The sequence below is a fragment of the Octopus bimaculoides genome, chromosome 7 (assembly GCF_001194135.2).
Source record: "Octopus bimaculoides isolate UCB-OBI-ISO-001 chromosome 7, ASM119413v2, whole genome shotgun sequence".
NCBI lineage: Eukaryota > Metazoa > Mollusca > Cephalopoda > Octopoda > Octopodidae > Octopus > Octopus bimaculoides.
In genome coordinates, this window is record NC_068987.1 from 37291618 (window position 1) to 37296617 (window position 5000).

A 5000-nucleotide genomic window follows, 5' to 3' on the forward strand; every position below is an offset into this window, starting at 1 on the left:
TTGAGGTCATCCATGAATAACAAATGGTTGACTTTTTGTTGGCAGCTTTTGAATACATACCCAGCCATTGCTTTCCTCAGAATCAGTGTTAGTGGTATCAAACACAGTACAAAGATTAGTGGGGACAGGCAGTCCCTTTGGAAGATGCCCCTCCTAATTTCTACTGTACCTAAACTTCTTCCGTATGCTGTCAGGTCCGTCCACCAATTCGCCATACGTTTTACTTTTTCCAAGCAATCGCTCAACATTCGATGCAATACCAAATAGGTTCATACACTCCATAATCCAAGAATGTGGGATCATATCATACGCCTTATGATAGTCGATCTATGATATGGCTAAGTTACTTTTCCTCCTCTTGCAGTTTCTAAGTACAGTTTTGTCTATCAGAAATTCATCCTTGGTACCTTTGCACTTACGATTGCAACCTTTCTGCTCATGTGGCAGGACTCCATTTTTTCCAGATGTTCGTACATTGACTCTGCGAGTATTCCAGTCAATAATTTCCACATAAGTGGCAAGCAGGATATCGGCCTATAATTGTCTACCGTATTACCTTTCTCGATGTTTTTCAAGCACAACACTGTCCTACGCATTGTCAACTACTCTGGTGTTACTTGATCGGCATTTAACAAGGTGCTGAGTTGCGCAGCTATTCATGCATGACATTCACCAAATCTTTTGATTCAGTAGTCTTGAACTCCATCTGGTCCCGCGGCCTTCCAGTTGCTCATTTTTTTTGCCGATTTCCTTCACTTCCCTAACTGAAATGACTAGTTCTGCCTGTTTTGGACAGACTACTGTTTGTTTCAGTTCCTGCAACCATTCAGCATCCTTCTTATTTCTTTATTTCCCACAAGGGGCTAAACATAGAGGGGACAAACAAGGACAGACAAAGGGATTAAGTCGATTACATCGACCACAGTGCATAACTGGTACTTAATTTATCGACCCCGAAAGGATGAAAGGCAAAGTCGACCTCGGCGGAATTTGAACTCAGAACGTAACGGCAGACGAAATACTGCTAAGCATTTCGCCCGGCATGCTAACGTTTCTTGCTCTCCTTGTCTTTATCCAGATGTCACTCCAAAACCTTTGACTTTCATTGTTATCTGGTATCAACTTTTCATCTGTACACTCTCCATTTATTTCTTTATAGAATCTCTTCTGATCTACTCTGAATAACCTATTCTGGTGGTAACCCTTCATTCTTTGGTCGTATCTTACCATCTTTGCCTTCTTCACAACGAGGCGCTGTTTCAGTTCCTCCACTACTACTTTCAGGCCCTTTCTTTCAATATTATACTTCCTTTTCAGCGCCCTGTATTTTTGTTCGCTTTTAAGCTCCCCTTTTTCTTTTCAGTCTAACACAGAGATTTCCTACGCGATCATGTCTAACCCTGCCTAAATTCTTCTTTTCCACCATGGATCTTTTCTTTTGTCACTTCAATCATGTTTCTTTTTCTTGACATCAACACCCACGTTTTCTGCTACAACAATACTTGCTGCCTTGATCAAATTATTTGTTTCTGTGATGCTGTTTGTTCTGATCTATTTCAGAATTTCATTGACATTTCTCGTTTCTTGGTTCAATTTCCTTCGATCAACCTTTTTAAGTTTGCAAATAATGTCGCTATCGTTCTCCTGTAGTCTTGCCTTTATTCTATCGTAGATTGCCTTTTGTTCATCTGTCATGTCGCCATTAGTTTTATTGTCTTCTTTTAGATCATCTATATGTCTCTCATCAAGTAAACTACCACTGCTCCTTTCCTGTGCTATGGGATTACTCTTATCAGTAAGAACTGTATTTTCCTTGTTATCTCTGCTGCTATTTTCCATGACCCGTCTTTTGATAGCTTCGAGCTCTACTTCTGTGAACTAATAATTTTTTCTTATTGCTCTAGCTTGATAACACAATCTCTGTTCCGTGAATTGAAAGAATCTCTTTTCTCTCCAATGGTCATACTACGTTGTCGGTAACCCCTAATCTGAGCATCATTTTCTTCTACCGGGCTGCTCAGGTAGTAACACTTCCTGACCACAACGTTAATTTGCTTGCTCCATCTACGCCGAGTGTGGTAGTCCCTTTCTGGATATCGGCAGGCTGGAGCGGGACCAGAATCTCTGAGCCTACCGGGTGTATCACTGTCACCATCATTGGCTTCAGTTTCATTCTCAATATTTTTTTTTTTTTTCATTGTCACTCAAATGAGGTAGCGATCTTCAGGTTGCGCAATTACCAGAATTTTTATTGTGACATCATTACTAGATGTATCATTATTACTTAGCCCCTTGAGGCTCCACTCGTTTCCTTTCATTATTGTTATTATTATCATCACTGATATCACTGATATTATTGTTTTTATGTGTAGTAGCAGCAGTGGTTGCAGCAACAGCAACAATAGTAGGGGTGGGGTAGTGGTAAGGGTGGCAGTTGGGCTTCAGATTCCTGTGCTATCATAATAGTAGTAGTTGCTCCAATCTGGCCAGCCCCGTATGTATGTATGTATGTATGTATGTATGTATGTATGTGTGTATATATATATATATATATATATATATATATATATATATATATACACACACACATTCTCGTCGTTGAATTTTTGAGTTTCTGAATTCAGTTATGGTGTTGCAATAAAAGGTGTGTTTACGTATTTGGGTAATATATTAAAGCTTTTAAGTTTTCTTGAGATGTTCGTTTGTCTGTCCAGTTGGAGAATACAGTAGGACTTTTGCAATGAAAAGGATGTTTACATTTTCGAATACTCAGGGAGAGTCAAAAAGAAAAAAAAAAAGACAAGTTGTAGATAGTAAAGTTTTAAGATTTACTAAATATGGTTTTTTGTATGACCGCACAGAGAGAAATAGTAGTGTTCTTAGAATAAAAAGAAGGATGATGTTTACAGTTTCGAATACTTAGGGAGAAAAGAAAGGATAGGTATTCACACAGTAGTCGTATTATTATTATTATTATTATTATTATTGTTGTTGTTGTTGTTGTTGTTGTTGTTGTTATTATTATTATTATTATTATTATTATTATCATTATTATTATTATTATTATTATTATTATTATTATTATTATTATTATTATTATTATTATTATAGACGTCGCACAGTATACAATATCGTGGGTTTGCTGATTGAAGATATTGTGTCTACCGGGGGTTTGTACTGTTTGTCAAGTCACAACAAGGACCTCAGACAGACAGTACTTTACGCAATATGCGTGCAGTTTCAAGTAATGCCGACTTTTGCAGGAAAGCGTTTGATAGTGTTCCACATAATTGGATTCTCAAAGCCTTTGAAATATATAAGAACTCTCCCGTCGTCTCCAAATTCTTACAAGGTAGCATGGCTAAGTGGAACACACTTCTAAACCTTCTAAACCGTAGTAATGGGATGAACCAAACTAACAGCATCAACATCAAATAAGGCATCTTTCAAGGAGACTCCCTCTCTCCATTACTCATTTGCATGGCACTGATCCTACTCTCAAACTAACTAAACAACACCAGGTATGGGTTCAAAGTTTACAATACGGCAATAAACCATCTGGTTTATATGGACGATCAGAAGCTGTTTGCAAGAAAGGACGAAGAGCTACTAGGGCTGCTAACAACTGTTAAAGAGTTGAGCAATGGCATCGAGATGGACTTTGGCCTTGGTCAGTGTGCTAAAGCAACTTTTGTTAGAGACAAGCTGAGGCAAACAGCTTCCACTAAATTAGATACCGACACTACCTTCAAGGAGCTTGATTCACAAGAAAATTACAAATACCTGGGGATAAACGAAGGAGATGGTATACAGCATGCTACTATGAAGGGAAAAATAAGAAAAGAATAAGATTCATACTACAAAGAATATGATTCATATTAAAAACTGAACTCAACTCCAAAAATCGCATCGAACCCATTAACACCCTGGCACTTCCAGTAGTCCAATATGTTTTAACATCATTAACTGGAATCTTACAGAGCTCCAACGCCTGGATAGGAAGGCAAGAAAAATACTAACTTCTGAGAACATGTACCACCCCAAAACAGATGTTGATTGTCTGTACCTACCTGGAAGTAATGGGGGAAGAGGAATGATGCAGGTAGAACTTTGCTGTATGGTGTCCGCAATAGCAATGAATTGGTATTTATCTAATAAAGAGGACTGGACGCTGCAACTTGAGTGCAAACATGAAAGCAGCAAAAAATCACATTGGATTGTCAAGGAAGCTTGCAAATTCGCAAGGAAACTTGGAATTAACCCTGAAATAGTTGAAGAAATTGAAACCACTACCACAATACAAGCAAAATGGATCAAGCAGACTGCAAAAAAGAACGGACAGACACAAATTGAGGAGCAATGGAGCCAGAAGCCTCTTCAAGAACAATATATTCTTCGAAGTTGAAATACTGATGTAGATCAAGCAACAACCCGTCAGTGGCTGAGAAGTTCAGGACTGAAAGCAGAGACTGAAGATTCCATATTGGCGGTACAAGACCAAAGGTTTCTCATAGAAAAAAACTACCAAGCTAACGTTCTTCAAAACGGTTCTGACCCTAAATGCAGATTCTGCGACACATTTGATGAAACAATAGACCATCTCGTTTCGGGATGTCCTGTGCTGACACCAAACGAATATAAAAATCGCCACGATAGGGTAGTACAGTATTTACATTGGAAAATGTGTAAGAACTACAAAATCAGCACTCCTGCTTACTGGTACGAACATCATCCTGAGCCAGTCGTTGAAGGTAAAAATTTCACTATCCTCTGAGATTTTCCAGTCAACACGGATAGAACAATCGAGGCTAATCGACCAGATATAATTATTAAAGATAGGGAAGAAAATACTTGTAGACTAATAGATGTAAGTGTTCCCATTGGTAAGAATATATGTCAAGGAATTTGACAAACTAAATATAAGGACCTGGAAACTGAAATACAAAAGATGTAGCATCTTAAAACGAGAACTGTTCCTGTTACTGAGGGTGCCCTAGGTA